Raw genomic sequence first — 24,904 nt, 5'->3', positions numbered from 1 at the left:
TTGTATACTTGGCATGTATAGTGAAGATGATTAAGTGTGTTGACACTCATTTGTCAATCTTACTTATAAATCAACATATCAATACAATAACAATTTAAGAGATATGTTATTTTCCAAAATGATCATTTTAAAATATTATCAAAATGATCATTTTAAAACAAAAAAAAATTACAATGATCAATATTGAGTAAATGTATAATATATTTTTAATTATTTGTAAATATTTTTGTTATAATAATGGATAAAATTAAAATAGACTTTTAAAATGGATTTGCAAGTAGACTAGTTTTTACCATGGAGGAAACTTTGTAGTTAAGTGTGCTCAAGTCATAGTAGTACTGGGATAGGTGACCTCATGGAAATTCCCAGTGCTTTACCTTTGTGAGCATCACCTAGATCCAATGAGTGCTAAGTTTTCCATTTATTCTCATGAGAGATGCATTCATACGAATCACTACTCCTAAAACATGGTTGCATGAGTTTGAATAAAAAACTACGCAGTTAAATCCTAACATATAACAATATTAAAATTTGACTTGTTATGGAAAATATCTCTTACTTATCAATTGGGCTTTGTAATGAATGGTTCTTAAGGCACAAAACTTGGTGTGGGTTTTGGAAATGGGATTGCAAGAAGAATGGGTTTAACCATAAAGGAAATTCCATAGTTAAGTGCACTCAAGCTAGAGTTGTAGTGTATTGAGTGGCCTAATAAGAAGTCTCGATGATTTACCTCTCTTAGCATCACCTTGATATAATGAGTGCTAAGTGTGACATTTATCCTCATGAGAGATGGATTTCTGTGAATTACTACTCATGAAACATGGGTAAATGAGTTTGACTCAAAAACTACATAATTAAATTTAAATAGCAATATCACTATTTTATTTTAGGTGAGATTTATCTCCTACTTAACAAAAATATTATCACAAACAAAATTTTATCATGTCAAATTTTAATGATCATTGAATAAATTGTTTCTTACATATCAATATAATAACAATATAAGAGATATACTATTTTTCAAAATGACCATTTTAAAATTATTTCTAAAAAATTATCAATATTATAGAAATGTATAATATATTTCCAATTATTTTCAATTTTTTTTTATTAAAATTATGAATCAAATAAAAATATATTTTTAAAAGAACTTAAATCATATACAATAATAGTATCACAAACAAAATTTTATCATCTCAAAGAATAATGAAACAAAGTTATGAAATGATAAAATTCACTCATGGACACTATCGAAGAATCATTTGATGGTGCAATAAGGATACTTCCTCTTTGAATTTACATTATGGTTATTTCTTGGTCAATAAATATCTAATTTGTCAAATATTTACACTCATTTTTTGATATCTATAATCCAAACTTCTTAAAGCTCGTGGCTACTTATATCAAGAAAATCCTTCTTTCACATTTGTGGATATGAGAACACTGGACTTTTCTCTTTTGTTATTATTTATAACTTTTATGACTTCCAAGCCAGTAAGATTGTTTGCCTCTTTCCACATAGTACATTCCTAGCACATGAAAATTTATGTGTTTTTAGAAGTCTTGAATAGGGATACAAATTTTTTCTCTTTTTGCATTCTTGTATAACTTTCTTGCATGTCCTATATAATATTAATATTATAATTAATTAATATTTTCACTTTAATAAATAGTAAGTCTATGTTTTTCAAAAATATAAGTTTCTTAGTACATTAATAGTTAAATAGATATTTAAAATTTTAATAACAATGAACTTATGTGTTTAATTTTTAAAAATTTATTCTTTATTATAATAATAATTATATTATAAGCTATATAACATATAATGAAATGATTTGAGAATGTATTATATAATCTTTTAAAAACTTTATTTCTTATTTTATTTAATAATAATTATAGAATAACATGTAATATATATTTAATGTAATGATCTTAGGATGTATTGTTCAAATAACAGGTTTGTCCTTTTTGTGTCACATTCCAAATAAAGTCATCTTGAAATTTCAAAATTAAATTTTATTCATCTTGATAGATAGTTTATTTTACAAAAAAAATTATAAAACCTCTAAAAGAATTTCATATCATAATATTAGCCATCCTACATGCATTTAAGCTTTTTAAAGTAAAAGAAACATCAAATTCAACTTTTAAAAACTCTAACTTTTATAGAGGACACCACTTATCTCATTTCTATCTTTTGATATAATTATACTAAGTATTAAAAAGTTTTTAAAAAAACTAAAGATTGTACCTGTATTATTTCTATCTTTTAATATAATTTTACTAAGTATAAGAAGTTAAATTTAAAAAAAAAAAAAAAAAAATTAGTAAAAAGCTCTTCCAAAATGTATTATTCTTATTAATAGTGATTGTACTCCCCTAAAGCACTATATGACAGATAGGAAAACACTATGCATGTCATGGTGTCAAATATGGCATGGAGCATTTGATTTGAATGAGTGTAAATATGTTGCACCGTAGTCACCATAATTTGTATCTTTTGTCTACTCTTGTTTTATATCACCTGTGGCACAATTTCTATATCATGTTGAGATGGTTGATCAATCATTGCAAACTTCAATTTGGCATTCCTCTATTTTTATTGTATTAATGGATAAGCACTACTAAGGGGAATGAATGATCATAAAAGGGAAATATTAGTTCAGAGGAAATTTAAAGAAGTTAACTAATAATGATGTATTTATAGGACAAAAACTCCTTTAGTGAATAATAAAAGTTATAAAAAATTAAAAGGAATAAGTTAATTTGATTTTTTTAAAATCATGAATCATTCATTTAGTCATTTGTTTAGGTGACTAATTATTAGTGACCAATTATTTAGTCATTTTTTTCATCCTTTATTTAGTCACTTATCTTTTTGCAAGCTTATGATTTTTCCTGATGACTAAATTAGTCATCTATTTAGTCACTTGTACTTATAAACTACAAAACATTACTGGTGATAATCAGACATATCTCATGCATCTATTTCCAAGAAGTCTAGGTGGTCAGGCTTGTTAGCATGAATGTTGATGCTATGGGGGAGCATTGCAGAACTCTTTTTGTCATTGATGACAACATAGCAATAAGATTGCAAAAGATTGATAGAGTAGAAAAATGAGATTTATGTATTGAGGACATCACATTGTGTATCTACCTATGTGCAGTTACTAGCATACACTACAATATGTATTTGACATGTGGGCAAGCCCGTAGAACTTGAATCGACAACATACAATTGATATTAATGATTTACAAAGATCCACAGGGAAATAGAGCATAGGGAAAATAGTCTATATTATATGATTGATCTAGCACATTATTTTTTGAATGAAGGGTTGTGCATTAACTAGAGGAAGTACACTAACAACTGAAGATGTTAACAAGTGCATAGGAATAGAAGTTGCACATGTGGAATTTTGTGTATAACTGTGAGCAGACATCACCAATTAAATGTGTATTTCATTTAATTAAATATGGAGCCAAATCAAATTAATTTTAAATGTATGGAGCTAACTCAAGGGATTAATGATTGAGTATGGTATAAAGGAAAGATGTTTTTCAAGTTTTAAAAAGAATCATGAATGAGATCTAGAAGAAGAGAAGACTTGTGAATTGTGAAGTAGAAGAGTAGAGTAATCTGCTAATGCATGTAAGTGACCTTAAGGGTTACTTATGAGTTCTAGATTTGTTTGCATGATTTGAAGGTGAAGAAGTACAACATACTGGAAAAAGAAAGAGGAAAGAGATTGTCTCACATCTACTATTTTGAATGGAATAATAACGAGATCAATTGGATAGTGGGTTTATTGATCTGATCTTGAAGTTGTTTGGATAGTGGGTTCAGCTGCCTTTCACAAACTCCTAACATGGACTCTTTGTACTAAGTATAATAATAGACTCCCAATAGGGTCTATCCTCTAACAAGGAATATTCAAATTAGTACATTATTTGTGGGCATCATTCCCACTAGGGTTTTCCCTCTGATCAAGGGTTTCCCTAATCAACATATCTAGTCTACTTGTGAATGTGCATTTCTTTGTGATTACTGTTTACTTTTATTGACTAAGAAAGAATTATTTAAGAATGATATATAATTGATTCACCACTCCTCTCAGTTATATTGGTGATCTACTACTTCCAACAATTGGTATTAGTGCTTTAGGTCCTTGAAGGAAAGTTTAACAACTTTGGGAGATCCATGGTGAATTTGTTCAGGAAGAAAAGTCCTAGATGCAATGGCACAAACTATGATAATTGGAAGAATAAAATGAAGACTCATCTCCTATGCATGGGTCTAGGATATTGGCTTGTGACCAAATCTTCTAAGAACATTGCAGAAGAAGACAATCTTGAAACTTGTATAAAGGAACATAGATAAGTGTTTATGTGCAACATAAGGGCAAGAGAAGTAATACTGTCAACATTATTGGAAAGTGAGTACAGTATGGTAAAACTACTCAAAACATCTCATGAAATTTGAAAAACTTTATAAGCTAATTATGAAGGTGATACACATGCAAAAAGGTTTAGATTTCAAAATTTGTATTGCACATTTCAAGATGATAAAATGATGGAAGATGAATCTATAAGAAGCTATGTTGGGAGAATATCTAAGATTGTTGTAGGGATCACATCTCATGATGGAAAGAAATCCGATGACGAAGTGATATGGAAGATCTTGAAAAATCTAACACCACCCTTCAAGTCAGTAGCTCAAATGATTCAACTGATGATACCATGTACTACTAATTTTACCAAAGAGACATTACTTGGTAGATTGGAAGCTGCAGAATTTGATCTAAAATAGTCTAGAGAATTGGCAAGAGTTGAGATAGAATTTAGTGCATTAAACATCAAACCTAGTTTAGCAAGGATCACAAACATGCAGGAAGACATTGCCAGTAGTAGCAAGTCCATTGAGGAAAAGATCCAGGAAGGAGTGTCTCTTCTTGTGGAAAGAGAAAAAGATGATAAGCATATCTTTAAATCTTGGAATTGTAATGAGTATGGCCATTATGCATCTAAGTGTCCTAAAAAAGAAAGAAAGTTTAAGAGAAGGTTCAAATCTAGAAGACCTATAAATTTTTTATATGCTAATGAAGAAGAAGAAGAGGAATATGATCAAAACATGAGTGAAAATGAATTAGGATTTGAAGCTATAAAAGAGGATGATCTTGAAAAAGAAATCAGAGAAGAAAGTGTGTTGATCTCACAAGTTTGAAAGAAAGATTGGATCATTGATAGTGGTTGTTCACATCACATGACTGGTGATATGAGCAAGTTTGTCAAATTTAGAGGCCATGATGGAGGAATTGTCAGAGTGGGAAACAATGTAGCATGTCATATTATATAAATTGGATCTATAACACTTGACGGTAAAACATATATTGATGATGTTTATTTTGTTGATGGACTAAAACATAACTTGCTGAGTGTTGGATAGCTTATGGACAAATATTAGTTGTAATTTGGTAATGACACATGCATTATCAAGAACAAGGAAGAGAAACTACTTGGTAGTAACACAAAAACCAAAGGTAATATATTTCAATTAAAATCCATTGAAATAACATGTTTAGTAGCAAAGATTGACAACAATTTCTTATGGCATAGAATATTTTGTCACATTAACTTTGATAACATTGTAAAGGCTAGTAATACAATTGCTATGAGAGATTTACCCAAAATCACTAAGCCCACTAAAACTATTTGTAAGGAATATATTTTGGCTAAGTAGAAGAGAGTCTCATTCCTAGCAAGCAGTTTTGTACTTCACAAAAGCTATAATTAGTTCATACAAATCTAAATGGTCCTACAAGAACAAGAGGATTTTATGGAGAAAGGTGCTCTATGATTTTTGTTGATGACTTCACTGGAATGATGTAGGTAGGTTTTCTTAAGGAAAAATTAGAAGCATTTGAGAAATTCAAGATATTTAAAAACAAAGTTGAGAATGAATCTAGAGTTAAAATCACAAGCTTAAGATCAGATAGAGGAGGAGAATTCACCTCTAGAGAATTAAATATCTATTGTGAAGAACATGGCATTAGGAGACAACTATCCTCACCCCATATACCTAAGCAGAATGGGATTGCTAAAAGAAGAAACAAATCAATTGCCAAAGTAGCAAGAGATATGTTATTTGAGAATGATGTACCAAAGACCTTTTGGAGAGAAGCAATCAATATAGTAGTATACACACTAAACAGAGTGTAGATTAGGAAAGATATGGACAAAATTCCCTATGAGTTATGGTTTGGTCACTCACCATCAGTCAAGTACTTAAGATATTTGGAAGAAAATGTTACATCAAAAGAGATGATGATATTGGTAAGTTTGATCCAAGATGCAATGAAGGTATGTTTCTTGGCTATTCATTAAAAAGTAAAGCCTATAGATGTTTCAATTATAGAACAAAAACTATAGTAGAGTGCACAAATGTTAAAATTGATGAAAAATTTGGTACCATGGAAAAGATAATGGATTATAACCTTGATGGAGATGATTACTCTACAATGACTAACAGAAGTAATGAGTTACTTTTAAAGAATAACAATGACTTGTAGAATAATGTGAAAATTGAAGATGTTAGAGAAGAACAAAGCACAATACTTGAAATAAGAATTGAAGCAACAACTCCAACCCCAAATAGAAACATGATAAGAAATCATTCTATTGATCAAATAATAAGAAGTAAAGAAAAAGGAGTGATGACAAGGAGCAAAATTAATGAAGAACTATGTCTGATATCTCAAGCAGAACTAAGAAGCGCAAATGAAGCAATCAAAGATGATCATTGGATAAAAGAAATGGAGGAAGAACTCCAAAAAATAATCAAGAATGACACATCGGAATTAGTTCCTAGACTAGAGGACAAAAATGTGATTGGCAGAAAATGGGTATTCAAAAATAAATTGAATTAAAAAGAAATGATAAGAAGTAAAGCAAGACTTGTATGCAAAGGCTACTCTTAGCAAGAAGAAATTGATTATGAAGAAACATATGCACCTATAGAAAGAATGAAAGCAGTCCAAATGTTCCTAGCATATGCAGAAAATAAGAATTTTAAGGTATATTAGATGGATGTTAAGTCAACATTCTTAAATGGAGAACTTAAAGAAGTTTACATTAAACAACTAGAGGGTTTTCCTTTAATAGAAGAGAAGGACATGGTTTGCAGACTAAAGAAAGAATTGTATGGATTAAAGCAAGCACATAGAACCTGGTATGCAAGATTGGACAAGTACTTAGGAAAGATTGGATTTGTAAAAGGGACAACAGATAGTAACTTGTACTTAAAGGAAATAGAAGATGGTTTGCTAATAATCATTGTATTTGTTGATGACATCATTTTTGGTGGAAATGATGAAGACAATAACAAATTCTCATAAAACATGAAGAATGAGTTTGATATGAGCATGATAGGAGAACTGAAATTCTTCTTAGGATTGCAAATTGTTCAAAACAAAGAAGGTATCTTTATTTCTCACACAAAGTATTTGAAAGATTTTCTAAAAAGATTAGGTCTAGAAGATTGCAAACCTATTGGAACTCCTATGGTAATTGGTCATAAGTTATCAAGCAAGGATGAGACACCTACTATTGAATAGAATAAATACAGATCTATGATTAGAGGATTTTACTATTTGACTCATAGAAGACTAGATATAGCTAATGCAGTTGGAATGGTAGCAAGATTTCAAGCTAATCCTAAAGAATATCACTATGCAACAGTAAAGAGGATAATCAGATTTCTAAAAGGAACATTAGATTACAACATTTGGTATGATAGAAGCAATGACTTTACTCTTTGTACTTATATAGATGCTAATTGGGCTTGAGAAAGAGATTATATAAAAAATACTAGTGGAGAAGCATTTTTCCTTGGAGGAAAACTAGTTTCTTGGCTTTGCAAGATGCAAGATTATACCTAACAGAGTATTGTAGAAGTAGAGTATGTTGTAGTAGCAAACAACTGCAATCAATTCATATGGATGAAGTAGATGATAAAGGATATTGGAATAACATTCACAAAACCTGTTATCACTAACTGTGATAACACAAGTATAGTCAACATGTCTAAGAATCATGCTTTTCATTCTTAGACTAGGCACATTGCTATAAAATATCATGTGCTAAAAGAAAAATTTGCACAGAAAGAAATTAGATTGGAGTACATCAGCACTAAAGAACAAATTGAAAACATTTTCACAAAGGCTTTACCAAGAGATACATTTAAGTACCTAAGAGGTATGCTTGGGGTTATGCCCCTACCTAGCTCAGAGTAGAAGATACAAAAGTGCATCAGTATAGGGTACACAACACCATTGTTAGACTGGACTAGAAGTGCATTACAGAGTCAATCAAGGAATCTTGGCAATAGGTAATTGGTATGTTATAGTTTCTTTTGACACTTGTATTGTTTATAAGAACCATATGAATGCTGATGCTATGGGGGAGAATTGCATAACTCTATTTCTCATTGATGACAACATATCAATAAGATTGCAAAAGATTGATAGAACAGTAGAATGAGATTTATGTATCAGGGACATCACATTATGTATTTGTCTTTGTGTAATTACTAGCATACACTACAACATGTATTCTACATGTGGGTAAGTGTGTAGAACCTAAATTGACAGCGTAAAAAAGATATTAATGATTTATAAAGAACCACAGAGAAACAGAACATAGGGAAAATAGTGTCTATTGTTTGATCGACATAGCACATTTTGTTTGGAATGAAGGGTTGTGCAGATAACTAGAGGAAGTACACTGATAACTAATGATGTCAAAAAGTATCTAACAATAGAAGTTGCACGTGTGGAAGTTTGTGTATAACTATGAGTTTACATCACTAATTAAATGTGTATTTCACTTAATTAACTATGGAGCCAACTTAAATTAATGTTAAATGTATGGAGCTCACTCAAGGGATTAATGATTGAGTATGGTATAAAGGAAAGATTTTTTTTAAGTTTTAAAAAGAATCATGATTTAGATTGAGAAGAAGAGAAGACTTGCAAATTTCAAAGTAGAAGAGCAGAGTAATCTACTAATGTGTGTAAGTGACCTTAAGGGTTACTAACGAGTTCTAGATTTGTTTGCATGATCTGAAGGTGAAGAAGTCCAATGTACTAGATAGAGAAAGAGGAAAGAGATTCTCACATCTATTATTTTGAATGGAATAATACTGAGATCAATTAGATAGTGGGTTCATTGATCTAATCCTAAACAGTTTGGACAGTGGGTTCAACTACCTTCCACAAACTCCTAACAGGGTTAGATTCTCCTGACAGGTATTCAAAGTCTCCTAATAGGGACTCTTTGTACTAAGTATTGTAACATAATCCTAATAGGGTCTATCCTCTAACAAGGAATATTTAGATTAGTACATTATTAGTGGACATCATTCCTACTAGGGTTTTCCCTAGTCAACATATCTGGTGTACTTGTGCATGTACATTTCTTTGTGATTACTATTTACTTTGATTGACTCAGTAAGAATTGTTTAAGAATGATATATAACTGATTCAACCCCCCCCCCCCCATCTTAGTTATATTGGTGATATACTACTTCCAACAAGGATATGTAGTGGTTTTCATGCTTGCCTATGGGTATCAAAACATTTGATGAGATTGCAAACTTTTTTGTCCAACAATGCTCTCACAACATACAACACCTAGTTAACATTTGAGACTTGTGTAACCTTAAACAAAGAGCTGAGGAAACCTTCCTCACATTCCTTTAGAGATGGAGACAAATTTACACCAAATACTCACATAAAATCCCTGAAATGAAAAAAGTTGATATATTTATGGATAATCTTTTACCTAATTTTGGGTATAAAGTTCAACTTCAAGGTCCACTTACCATCAAAGATATGGTCACACAAGCTATCTAGATAGAGGAATTCATGGTCAAAAAGTGTGAGTTAACCTTTCAAAAGGAAACTAAACAAAGATCCACCTCTAATAAGGAAAAATCCAAGTATGTGAACAAAAACAAAGAATTTGTGCATGGTGGGGTGGTTGATAATGTTACTCCTAAACCTGCTAAGGTTGCTTTCAATCTCATGGACAATCTCGAAGCATCCAAGAATGTTGAGAAACCTCCTCCTAATAAAAAAAATTTGGAAATAAACCAAAGAGCTCATCTTGGGTTACATGCCCAAAATAATAGTTTACACCTCTTGGTGAACCTTTGGATGTGGTCTACAAGACCTTGCTGCAAAACAAGCCCATTTCTCCATTGGATAACTCACATCCTTATGATCCACAACCACGACCACCATGGTGGAATGAAACTACATTTTGTGAATATCACCAAAAAAAGGTCACAAAACTAGCAATTGCATCAACTTGCATTATAAAATCCTAGACCTAATTGATGATGGTGACATTGTAGTGGATGGACATAACAAGAACATAGATCACAAGACTTTCAAGGTGCCATTCCCATCTTATGAAAAAGGAGAAAATTAAAAATAGAAACCTCATAACAAGATCAACTATATGTACTCTAATGATGATGAAACCCATGGATGTTGAGTATTGTGACATTATCACTATCAAGGGCTTACAAGATAAAACTAAACCTAAGTCACCATTTGTCTTAAGGGGCCCTACTCCCAATACATCTAAAAATGAACTATCAAAATCTTGTTCCAATGTTGTTACACATTCTCACACTAAGTTGGTACTCAAAGGACCTGTGCCTTCTACTCCTGAGCTAGAACAAAACAAAGACAAACCTCTTGCTAGTCCATTAGGGAAAGGAACAAAACTTGCAACAACTTCTATAGCTACTAGCTACAAAATTCTTGATCAATTACAATGAACAAATTCTCAAATCACTATCTTTGAATTGCTAAAAATCTCACCTGCTCATAGGCAGATTCTTGACAAAGCCCTCATTGAGACAAACATCCCTCAAGATCTTGATCTTGGGAGGCTCCAATCTATGGTAGGTCATCTGACCTCACCTTACTATATGACTTTCTTTGAGGAACATGATAATTCATTAAGTCATCCACATATTCAACCTCTACATATCGAGGTCATGATACACAAGAAATGTGTCCATCATGTGCTCATTGATAATGGAGCTAGTTTAAACATTGTCTCTATTGCTCTGCTTGGACAATTGGACTATTATAAAGATTCCATTGATTCCTATCACAGGATAACTATCAAAGCATATGATGAAGTCGAGAAAAAATCTTTAGGTCTTATGGTGTTGCCTCTCCACATTGGTCCTATAGAAAGGAATGTCACTTGTTAGGTCCTTGACATTCCCTTAGCTTATAATATTCTGCTAGGAACACCATGGATACATGAGATGCAAGCTTATTCCTTCCACTTACCATCAATGCATAAAATTTCCATTTCATGGCTTTGAAGTCACCATACTTGCAAGTACTAGCTATACCTATAGGATGGTGAAATATTCTAAAACTTTGTACCTACAAATAGGGAATCTACAGACCATCATGATAACAAGCTAAAGAAAATTGAAAAATCACCCAAGCTAAAGGAAATTGCAATGGGTGAATATCACATAGAACTAGTACTATCTTTGACATCTCTTCCCTATTCCCATTATCATTATGGGAGACCATCTAAATTGAAATGACCTTTTGTGTTGAAAACTCAAACTAAGTATGATGGTGATTTTGTCAAAGCTATTGTACCTCTTGAGTAGGAATCTAAAAATAGAGCTATTGCTTCATGGATCTACAAAGAAGAAATTCAAGTTGACCTCACCGAACAAGATCATGAAATTACTCCTAAGAAATATGGTCTTAGTGTTAGACTCATGAAACACTTTGGATACAAGGGAACTAGTTCTATTGGATGCAAAAAAAAATGGTTTGATTGACCCTGTCAAAGTGATAGCTAGAAGGAATCAAGACACATTTGGTTTAGGCTTCAAGAAGATTTTTCTCCATCTAGGGATTAAAAAATTCATACCAGAACATGAGAGTCCATCTAAACATGAGTCACAATCTAAGTCTAATGACCATAAAGACAATGTTCATGATGAGGATCCATCTCCTTATCCAACTCCTAATAATATTGCTAAATTCTTTGCAGAACCAGATGATTTTGTACCATGTGTCAATACCATGGATGGTGATAGTGATTCTTCTAGTGACACTATTAATTCTCCCTATATTCAAAAAGAACAAGAAGAGTCTAGTCATGATGTATGCATTGAGTACCTTTGCAAAAATCTAGAGGATGAAGGAGAGTTTTTCCCTATCACTGTTAGAATAAACTACAGAAAAAGACATATATCAAGTTCATTTCTATGAAAACCTCCTCAGATTAGGTGAATCCTCTAGGGTTAAGTTAGATGAGTCCTATCTAGCTAGTGTCCTGGAGTCTTCAATTAATGAAGTTAGCGCTTAAAGGAATTCAAACACACTTGTCGATGAAGTTGCTCTAGGTCTTGAATTATTGGTCCAAGCATTTAATGATTATATCATGAATGCAATAAAAACCACCACATCTCTTTCACTCACCTATCTTGACCTCATAGACTAGAATTCCAATGCATTTAGTGAAATCCCTACACTCTAGAATGACTATGCTCTTACCTATTACTTATACATTGTCAAACCAACAATGTCTTCCACCAATGAATGAAGTGTCAATGTGACTGAAGCTAGCATCAAATATCTCAGTCATACAATAAAAAGAAAAGAAATAGAAGGTGAAAACCACATTGCAGCAGTGTCAAAACCTAAAAATGTAAAAATAAAGGACATATCCAAGGGTGAAAACCTCTCTAAGGCACTTGCAGATGAGATATTTGACGCCCTTCCTAGTCATTTTAAAGAAAGATCATTAGTATTGATAGATCTAACACAACTAATTAACTTGGAAATAGAAGAGCATCCTCACATTATACATATTACATAGTTTCCATCTCTAAAAGAGAAAGAGGAATTCATTGCTTTCTTCCAAGAGAAAAAGATAAACTTTCATAGACATATTCAGTTTTGCCAGGACTAGATCTTGATCTCATAATGCATCAGTTGTCCATTGCACCAAGAGTTAAACTAGTAAAACAAAAACTTAGAAAAATACATCCTCATGTTGCATTGCTTGTAAAAGTTGAACTGAAAAAACTTCTAAAAGCTAGTTTCATCTAAGCTATTGATTATGATAAATGGATATCAAACATCATTTTGGTCTCCAAGCATGAAAAATCTATCAAAGTATAACTTAGTGTATCCGAAGGATGATTTTATACTACCTAGCATTAATATGATAGTAGAAATGACATAAATATATGAAATTCACTAACTCGTGGATGGATTTTCTGGTTATAATCAGATCAAAATTGCACCAGAAGATCAAGAAAAGACAACTTTCAATTGTGCATGAGGAACTTTCTGTTGGAATGTGATGCCATTTGGCTTCAAAATGCTAGTGCCACATATCAAAGAATAGTTACTACAAATTTTCATGACATGATGCACAAAATAATGGAAGATTGTAGATGATACTCTAGTTAAGAGTGCAAAACACAACACTCACCTTCAAGATTTGAGACCTATGTTGGATTGCATGAAAAAATTTAGTCTGAGACTTAAACCCAAGAAATGTGCATTTGGGGTAACATCTATAAAATTTCTTGGTTACATTGTGTCTACAAAAGGAATCAAGGTTGATCCAAACAAATTTCAAGAGATCATGGATATGCCTCCACCTTGTAATATCAATCTGATGAGGGTACCTCTAGAATGAAGGATTTTGAGCTATATGAGATATGCAAGATTAATCTAAATGTATGCAAGATTATTATAAGAATAAGAAAGAACAATTAATCTAAGTGGATGTATTATTAAACTATATGAGATTGATATTCAATAATATTAAGGTAAGAATGCAAGAGTAAATGAGTAGATATTCTAGCACAAGTTTGATCTATGCTTAGATCAAATTTTCTCATCACTCGATAAGAAGGAAACAATGCTAATAAGGAAAGAGCTATTTAGTTGCACACTAATCTCATATGAAGTGAACTATAGTATTATTGAGAAAGCCTTCCTAGTAGTCACCCTCACTTCCCAAAAGTTGAGACACTACATGCTTGCTCATACTACATGATTAGTTTCTAAAATTGATCCACTGAAATACTTACTCAGCAGGGAAACTCTAATAGGGAGGTTAGCTAATTAGGTCATGATCTTAAGTGAGTTTTATATTTAGTATGTTGAACCAAAGGCTATCAAAGGACAAGAAATTTCTAATTAGTTAGTAGAGGCAATGCAAAGTCTTCTTCTACTACACATTGACTTTTTTGATGAATCAATTCTAATGCTTCCACACAAAACTTGGGTGATGTTCTTTGATGGTTCCTTCACACAATAGGGATCTAGTGTTGGGTTATTGTTCATAACACCTCAAAAGTATTCATTTCCTAAGGCATACAAGATTTTTTTTCCTTGTATGAACAACATCATAGTATATAAAGCTCTCATTAATGGCATGAAGATGATAGTTGAATAATGAGTAGATCAATTAAACATCTTTGGTGATTCACAGCTCATAATCAACTAGGTCAATGATATATATCATACAAAGGATGAGAAGTTGAACCTATATAAATGCATGGTGGATGACGTGAAGAAATACTTTTCTCATATTAATTTTCAAAAATTTCCTGAGGTAGACAACAAAGTAGTTGATGACATGGCTACTCTTGCTTCCTTATTACAAATGCCAAAAAATGATCTTTGACACAAGTTCCTAGTGGAAATGTTACTCTACCCTACCTATAACTCTCCTAAATCTTAGATGATCTATTCTATTGTAGGACATGATTCATCTTTCTACCAACATATACACTCCTATCTACATGACCACACAATTTCAAACAATCTAACTCAAAATGAAAAATGTCACCTTATCTGCAATGCTTCATGGTATGTTATTATTGCTAATGAATTATTTAGGAGAGGTCTCGATGGAACACTCCTAAGGTGTATATAACTTGATGAGTCTAAATACATGTTAATTGATGTCTACAAAGGCCTTTTTGGATCTCACTCTAATAGCTTGACACTAGCTCATAAACTTATTAGAGATGGGTACTATTGGCCGAATATGGAGCAAGAGGCAATCAAATATGCGAAGTCCTATAAACAATGTCAGCTCCATGGGAATTTGATTCATGCTACGGCCAAGGAGCTAATTCCATCTATCACACTATGGCCATTTCAATAATGGGCCTTTGATCTTGTGGATCAAATTCAGCTATCATCTTCAAACAGACATAAGTTCATCATTATAGCTATAGATTACTTCACTAAGTGGGTAGAAGTAGTTCCTCTCTCTATATCAAATAGAAAAACTATAGCTCTATTCATCACAAATTACATCATATGTAGGTATGGTATACCTTCCTCCATTATTACTAACAATGGAGGATAGTTTATAAATAAAGATCTTTAAGGAGTTATGCAAAAAAGTTCAGAATAACACAACATTGGTCTTCTATTTATTATCCTCAAGGCAATGGTCAAGTAGAGGCATCCAACAAGGTGATCCTTAAGATCTTGCATTGAACAATTAACAAATCTGGAAGGGGTTGGTACCTTCAAATTAATCCAGCTTTATGGGCTTACAGAAAAAGTATCAGAACTCCAATGGGTACCATGCCCTTTGCCTTAGTATATGGAGCAGATGTTATACTTCCCATTGAGGTCAAGATTCCTACTTTGAGAATCTCCATGAAGGGCCTTAGTAATGAGGATGATTATAGAATATCTCAGCTTCAAGAGCTAGTATTGTTAGATGAACATCAAAAAGTGGTGTGTGATCATCTTCGAGCTTATCAGCAACATTTGTCTAGAACTTACAATAAGAAAGTTAAGCCATGTGACTTCCAACTAGGTGATCTTGTTCTAAGAGAAAACCCTAAGAATCAACAACAAAGGGTACAAAAAGGGAAGTTAAAACACAATTGGCTTGGTCCCTACATAGTCACTATAGTATTCAAATATGGTACTTATCAACTTTCTATAGTCAAGGGAGAGGTGCTCAAAGAGCCCATCAATACTATCCACCTGAAGTGGTTCTACAACTAATCTAGTTTCTAAAGCTCTTTGTATATTCTTACATGTCTTGAAAAAACGTCTAAAAATTGCAAAAGTTCCTGAAAAAATCATTATCCTGGTGAAAACCTAGCAATAGGAACCTTGGTAATACCAAAAACATTTGAAAAACTCAAACATACAAAAAAATTGAAAAGGACAAAAAAATGCCTTTGATGAAAACTTGGTAAACAAGCATCATGGTAGCAAAAAAAAAAATCTTTTCCAAGAAGGTGAAAACTTAGTAAATAGGTGCCTCTTACTTCAAATGCTATATCTCACAATGCATCTTCTGGCTCTTGTACAATTACTTTCCTAGTTTAGTTTGTTGCTTTCACTCATGTATCTAGGGATTGAATCTTGTCATAACTCAAGGGAAATGCCCTACACTATCATAGGAATCTCCCTCTCATGATAGTAACTAGTTCTCCTAACTACATCTACCTACTATCGCTAGTGTCACTTAAAGATTCCTTTCACAGAACATCTCTCACAATAGTCACCAGTTGTTCTAACTATGTCTGCCTTCTATCGCTAGCGTCACTTAAAGATTCCTTTCATGGAACATCTCTCTCAATAGTCACCAATTGTTCTAACTACATCTACCTACTATCACTAGTGTCAGTTAGAGATTTCTTTTATGGAACATCTCTAGTGATAGTCACCAGTTGTTCTAACTGTGTCTGACTACTATTGCTAGTGTCACTTAGAGATTTCTTTCATGGAACATCTCTAGCATCAATCATTAGTTATTCTAACTACATCTACCTACTGTCACTAGTGTCACTTAGATATTCCTTTTACAAAACATCTCTTGTGTCAATCACTAGTTGTCCTAGTTGTGTCTATCTACTATCACTTAGTTTCTCACTAAGGTTCTTCTTATTGCAGATTCCTCAGCAACTAGCTATCGAATTGGCTATCGAACAAACTCAGATGCTAGGACCCCTATAATAGTAAGGGCCATGACCTATAGACATAACATTAATCTTTCTTGTCCCTATCTATCTTAGGCACCCACAGTAGATCCTTTTGACTGAGCCCCAGTGGTAGAGTGTTGAGGCGGGTGCAGATTCAATGAGGCCCCTACTATTTTATGGGTAGCTATCATTTCACTATCAATTTACTTTGTTTGTATAAAAGCCATGTCACCCACAGCCCCTATCTATATCACTCATAGGAGGCACCAGAGCAAGTAGCGGAGACACAGACAAAAGCATGGGCATAGGTAACAAGGGCTTTGGTAGTTCGAGAGCCAATGGTAGTAAAAGATCCAAATTAAGTGCTTGCAGCCCCTGTTCCTACTTCAATCATTAGTTGTTCTAACTATGTCTTTCTATTGTTGTCACCCTCTTAAAGAGATTTCTTTCATCCATGTTCTATACATTGACATTTGACATCAATCCTATAACACAAAAATTAACTTAAAATGATAAATTTGCCTGGAATATGTTGAGCTTTTCTTTGTTTGTAATTCATTCTCTGTGTCATGTATTTTCAAGAAAATTGATGATGTTTCTTCCGAATAGAGAAGTGAGGAGTGGGGCATGATCTTTTCTTTCCTTTATATTTTTGGTTTAGTTCCCATGATCTAAAACATCCATGTAAAAGGGGTGTCCACTATAAGAGCTTACATCTCATATTGGATGGCCATGTGTACCTCAACTCCTTTTATATGCATAAACCAATGAGGTTGGTTCTTCTCCCATCTAGTTGGAGTGAACTCTTTATGTTACAGTAAATACTAATACTTGTCCTGCTAAGTGAACATATGAGTCACTACAAGTATACCTAGCACACTTCTATCTTAGGTTACAAATGCAAGGGTTGTTGTAGAAAAAATATTATTGATTACTTAGCATAAGAATAATCTCTCATGTGCTTAGTGTGTATGCACACAAGATTTTTTTTGGTTATCCTAGCATTTATGCTTTGATGCTTATGTTAACTTGCTACATAAAAAAGGACAAATGTTCTAGTCATTTCAGCTTCTTGTCCCTTGAATTCTTACATTTAATCCTAAAAAAATAGAATAGATGTCCTATTCATATTCCTATGATTGCAATGTTAGTGGGGATTGTATGACATCTAGGGTTTCACTACATGCTCAATGATGATAATTATCGAAGCTTAGTAACTAGACCTAGGTTTGCATCTTGTTTACAATTGCATCTAGCATAGGATTGCATTGCATAAGAACATGGTTTGATTGCAGCTCTATTTGCATCTTTAATTATGAGGAGTCATTGACTTCTTCAAAGTATCACATTTCTTCATAGTTGCACAAGCATTTGGTCCTTTGGTTCATCCTATCGATCTTCATGGGATACCTATCACTATCAACAAAAATAGAACATTGCACGAGATGTTTGTTCATTCACATTTTGCATTTCATACATAATCTCATGATACACTACATTCATACATCACATCATATTTGTATTCACAATCAAAGCATAAACATCTCATGTACATCAAGAAAGAAAGATGACACATGAAAATGGTACTCGACTCAAAATCTCATATATATATATACCAAAAGTGTACATTGGTGCAAAAATGGATAATGATAAAAAATGGTACAAAACAATGTTGGCACACCAATCAATATAGAGCTGGATCAAAATCAGAGTAACAAACATATATATCTAACTCTCTCCTTCCCCCTTACCTTTTGCTAGTGGTGAAGGAGGAGGAGTAGGAGGAGGCATCTCATGTCTTGTGGCCATCTGTACACCTCCAGACTCTCATACATACTATGAAAATTAAGGCAACTATTCAGACTTATCTGGCATAACTACCATGTAAGCTACAAAGTAGTAAGCTACTCTAGCTGACTACAACTAAATCTCATCCTGCTACTAGTCTGATCTCTGTGCCACTCACTCTAACTACTCTTGTAGCTCTTAGATCTCAAACTCCCAGTCAAAAATCTAGGAGTCTCTCATCGTTACCTGAATCTACAATTCTCCTAGCTTCCACTATGTAGTGTGAATCCACTCTCTAGCTCTGCTTAGAGCATCCTAGGTCCCTCTAGCAGGCTCATCCTACATCTCCTCATCCCAAGGATCCCAACTCCCCTCATCATCAGCTCTAAATCATCCCACTCCCACCAACATCTGGGTCTAATCTCATATATCTAGTAGGAATCTAAACCTATCTGGTCTTGTACTTCACACCCTTGTACTGGGGTTGCTATGGTGGTCCCTAGGGTGCCTATACTAGCTATTTAGATGTGGCCATCCCCACTAGATCTATAAACCTTAGGAAATGATGACTCATAAAGTAAGCTTGATATGCAAGATTCATCCCTCCATCTACTTCTACTGATAGGTAGTCCCATTATGTCACAACCAAGTTATGCACATCTACCATCAATCTACTAGAATCTAATCTCAAGGACCACACTAGTCCAAATCTCTAGCTAGCCACTTGTAGGAGTAGTACTCCTACAATATATCTTGTGGCCTCCCATATTATTACCACATTTGAGTTAGTGGGAATCTCTCCACTATCTACATAGATCAACATATTAGTGGTCACAAAGCAAAAATGTGCCACAACTCCTAAGTCACATCATCCCAATGCTCAGTCTCTCACCAAGGCCAACATACTACTGCCACCAAGTCATCAAGATGACCTCAACATTACTTAGTCTTCCCCAAAGCTGTCTGGGTAAGCTGGCCTCTGTATCTACAAATATATGGCTCCATTGGCTGCCCTCATTAGCAAAAATGGATCTAGTAACTAGAAGGTGATCCTAGGCCCAAATTTGGAGAACATAAACCCTGACAACCATGTTCTTTTGCTTTTGATATACGATCTCATGCATCTCATGGAACATGTGTGTGAGCATGCACTATTCCCACCATATCTCTTTGGGGTCTCCAACATCATCTGTAACATCCTACCCCATCCACACTCTAGTCTATGCTAGCCTTTGTCAGGCATAAAGAAACAACTAGCAAATATCCCTAACACTGCTTCCAATCTCTATGTGTGTGTGTGTGTGTGTGTGTGTTCATATGTGTGGACCAACTCCTCTCATGGGATGGCTATACCCATGATCAACTCCTTCTCAAAGATGGCTCTCAATCCCTCTATGCCTATCTGTGGCACTATGTCATAGACCACTCTTAGTCTATGGAATGGTATCTAGAGTATTTAGTAGATGTCCTTTAGTGTTACTATCATTTCTCCCTATGGAAAGTGGAATGTGTTTGTCTCTAAATGGAAACACTCCACCAGTGTAGTTAGTAGGCCATGATTCACCAACACTGGTCAAATTTGGAAAAGATACAATAAACCCAATCTATTAATGTGAGCCATATCGACATCAGCAAGTCTTCACAAAAAAGCTCCACATAGTGGGTAATGGGATCAAAATTTGATATCCTCAAAAGTCACCTATACACACAAAAACAACAAGAAAATGACCAATCTTTGCTAAATAAACATGATGAAAGAAAGCACAAAATTTCAATGAAAGATCAAATTTCAAATGCAAAAAGTTGCATTTAAAACCATAATTTTGTTTGAGATCTCATGTTCTCATGCAAGATTGCACATCTTCGTGCAAGGATACACTTTCTCGCATGAGAATTGCTTAAGTACTAAGAAAAACTGAACTAAAATTAGGGTTTTTCATATGATAGATGGGTATCCACTAGATGAGAAAATCCACCAAGCCACATGGTGAAGCACCAAGTTGGTACTTCTTCACATGAACTTTGATTGGCTCTGTGTGAGGATAGACATCCTCACATGAGAACTAACAAGCAATAATTAAAAACACTTAAAAGTGACCTAAACTACCTCAAAACGAATGAAAAATTAAAGATAAAGTAAGGGTATTGACTACTAACCAGATGCCCATACTCCACTAGTTAGCTATGTTTTTAGGAGCACTCAAATCAATGTGTATATAAGGGGACCACCATTTTCACCTTAGAGCTCTTTTCTTCACAAAAAATAAAAGTGCAAATGATTTGAAAATGGCTTTGTGGGCCCTTATATATAGGTTTTGGCCTAAGTTTTCAAAGTGCTATGATTGGTATGAAATCACCCCCTGGCTAATTTGACCATTCTGAATCCATTTTTGGGATTGAGTTCTAAATATGACACACTTAAGCAGCTCAAAAATGCATTTTAAAATTTTTGGACTAACATGATCGAACACTTGTGTAGTTCATTTTTTTTGATACTTTATGCATCTTAGAATCTTTTCAACTAACAATTTTGTCAAATTTTCCAAAATCTCTAGAAAAAGTCAACTCAAGTCAACTTTGGTAAAACTTATCCTTTTGGGGCTCAAAATCACTTCGGATTGACTCTAGATTTTCTTCTGATCTTTTCTCTATTCTTTGGGATCTCATATTTCTTCTATATCTCTTAATATACAACTTTACATCATGTTTTTGGTGTGTCATATTTTGATTTCACTCTCAAGGGGGTAGGATAATTACATCATTGAAACTAAATTTCAACTCAATGTGAATCTTATGCCCTCATCACTCGATGCATCTCATCACTCGACGCATCTTGTCCACTCTATCTGGCATCATTTTTCATCTATCTTATCTTTTTTATCAGATAATCAATCTTATGATAGTTCTTGTTAGAGTTCGATGGACAGGTATTGAGACAGTCTAAATCCTGACCCCTGAGGATCAAACCTTGTTCTGGGGATAATTTTATGACTCATGATAGGTCTTGTTATCTCTTTTTATCAATTTAGGTATCTAGGTGTTCTATCTAGATTCCTTAAGATTAAGCTTCATTCTAGAGATAATCTTTAAAATCTTATTAATCAAGGTATCTAGGTGTTCTATGTGAATTCCTTAAGATTAAACTCCATTATAGAGATAATCTTTAAAAGCTTATTAATCTAGGTATCAAGGTGTTCTATCTAGATTCCTTAAGATTAAGCTCTATTTTGGAGATAATCATTAAAAGCTTATCAATCTAGGTATCTAGGTATTCTATTTGGACCCCTTAAGATAAAGCTCCATTCTAGAGATAATCTTTAAAAGGTTATCAATTTTGGTATCTAGGTGTTCTATTTGGATCCCCTAAGGTTAAGCTTCATTTTAGAGATAACCTTAAAAAGCTTATCAATTGGTCTTTATATTATCAATTTAAGAACTAATCTCATTTCTTGATCTATGCTTCATACTTCTATTTTCTTTGAATCAAACATGTTGCTTGCACATTCATTCAAAGAGGGAAAAAATGTAATATCCCAAATTGGTACATTGCCATATTAACCAATTCTAGTCTATTCAATCATTCCTAAGTCCTATTTTACTAGATAATTCTGATTCTAAATAATTTCTACTTGACCTAGGTGTCAAATGCAGAAAACACTAATCTGCATTAATCATATTATTTTTGGAATTTGTAGATGGGAAGATTTACTTTTGAGAGGTGGGGGGGGGGCAATCATAAGTAACAAACTTTAACCTTACAAAACCCTTAACTGAAATCAATCACATGCATCTAACACATCTAATTAACATGAAAGTAAAGACATGCATGAAAATAGATAACACAAGATTTGATCACCCAAAAACCCTCCAAAATGGGAAGGTAAAACTAGGGTGGGGATGACACCCACAACTTATCATTGTAGCAATATGTAACTAGTTAAGGTTACAAAGTTTGACCACCATCAATGGTCTGCCTTGTGAAAGGCCTACCCTATTGAAGGCTTTACACCCTGTTAAAAGTGACCTATCTAAAGGATTTACAAACATTCACTTGGAATTTCACCCTATTAATGGATTTAACATCTTGTTAAAGGTCCTACAAAATAGCTATTAAGCCAACCTATCTTCATAGGATTTTCATTCTCCTAATACAATGGTTAGAAAGTATAATAGAATGTGTTGATTTGATGACTTAAAATCTTCAATTGCTGATTCTAGATGCTTGTTTTGTCCAATCTGATATGAACCTTCTTGATCTAATATATCTCTGTTTGAAGTGTTGATACTCTATTCTTGACAAACTAATTCTGCAATGTTGTTCTTCCTCTAAGTCTTGTCAACCATTCCAAAACTTTTCTAGCATTCACTTATGCATTCCTACTCAACCTCTTACACATATGAATTATGGGGTTTTGACCACCTTATAAAGGCTTTGAGACTTAGGATTAGGTATGTTTCTATGATCAAGATTCATCCATCTTTTTCTGCTTAATTCTTTCCACTTTTCCAATTAGTTGCATGCTCTCTCCATTTTTCTTATTGGTTTCATGTTGATCACATAGGGAATGTAATAGATTTGATCTTATCTTTTATATCATTTGAGTTTCATCTTAAGTTAGCTTAAAAAATGCTTTACATCTAAGTTTGTGAAGGCACAAACTAATATGCTAATTTTGTGTTACTCAACACTTACTAATTGCTGATGCTTGACACATATAGGATATTTATCCTACTTGGTTCCTATAGAAACTTTAGCTTGCTCAGATGCTATACTTTGCTTGACACATATAATGGCTCGGCATCAATTATCACTTGACACTTGAAACTTTCTCAACACTTTGCATAACTCAGCACCTATTGAACTTTTGACTTGGCACATATTGTAGCTCAGCATCTATATTATACTCGGCATCAACTTAGAAATTTCTTAAGTTTGTTGACACTCAATTATGAAAACCAATCTAAGACCAACAATCTCCCCCTTTGACATGAGTGTCAAAAACACTTAACTAAGCATTATGAATCTAATCTCTATGAGTACAATACACATCTTTTTCGACATATGTACAAAACTTCAAAAATTTGTTCAAAATTTTGTAGAAGACTATATACCTCAAAAAATTGTAACTCCACCTGAGCTAATGTGCCATTTCTATATCCAAAACTCCTTTTGCTGAATTTGACTCATGCTGATTGTTCTATTACTCTTTATCTCTACCTTGTTATTCCTTCCCTTGTTTGCCCCATTTCTATTAGCTTTGTGTTTACTCCCCCTTTCACACATCTTCCCTTGCAATTTTTGTATCCTTTTGGATTTGTCTCCTTATGTCTCCTCAAAAATCAAAATTTTATTACTCCCCCTTTGGGTATATCTCCTCTTTTGGGTCTCATTTATTATCTCCATAATGTATTATCTCCCCCATATCTTCATAATGTATTATCTCCCTCTTTTTGACAGTTATGTCAAAGGGTTCTATGGATGAATTGAATACTTAGCCAAAAAGGATTTGTTTGCCTCCATAATGATTTTTAGAGTAGCATCCCAATTTTCTAATGCAATTTCAAGTGCTTTAAGATGGATGCCTATCTCTACTACAAGGTGTACTAGGACTTCCAATGTAGAAAGATTGGAATCTTTCTTCAAGACATTCTTTGCATAGGCCATATCTTTGTGCAAAACTTCCATGTGAGGGGTTATGGCAGACTAAATCATATTAACTTGGCCTTGGTATTTGTCTCATCTACTATGAGTACAACTAATTCCTTTTGTGTGTGAAGTGTTGTAGCAAAATGCTTCTCACTTTGAATGAGGTTCCTTTCCAAGCTCAATATCCTCTGGTTGGTCTCTTGTGTGAAGTATGAGGAATCACATAGTTTGGAGTACAATGAGAATATATTCTTAAGTACTACTTTTATCTTCTCATCCTTCTTTTCTAGCCCACCTGTGACGGTGCTATCTCACCAGATATTTTCTCATTTACCTTCATCTGGAATTTCTTTTCAGACCATTCAAGTAATTTGAATTTGGTTTCTAGGTATTCATTCTATACCTAGTCTACTATGTTGGATAATTTTTCC

This window comes from Cupressus sempervirens, chromosome 10 (assembly GCF_028749045.1).
Source record: "Cupressus sempervirens isolate cs-2001-9-10 chromosome 10, ASM2874904v1, whole genome shotgun sequence".
Taxonomy (NCBI): Eukaryota; Viridiplantae; Streptophyta; class Pinopsida; order Cupressales; family Cupressaceae; genus Cupressus; species Cupressus sempervirens.
The sequence above is the reverse complement of the archived record's forward strand: the minus strand, read 5'-3'. Positions refer to the sequence as shown.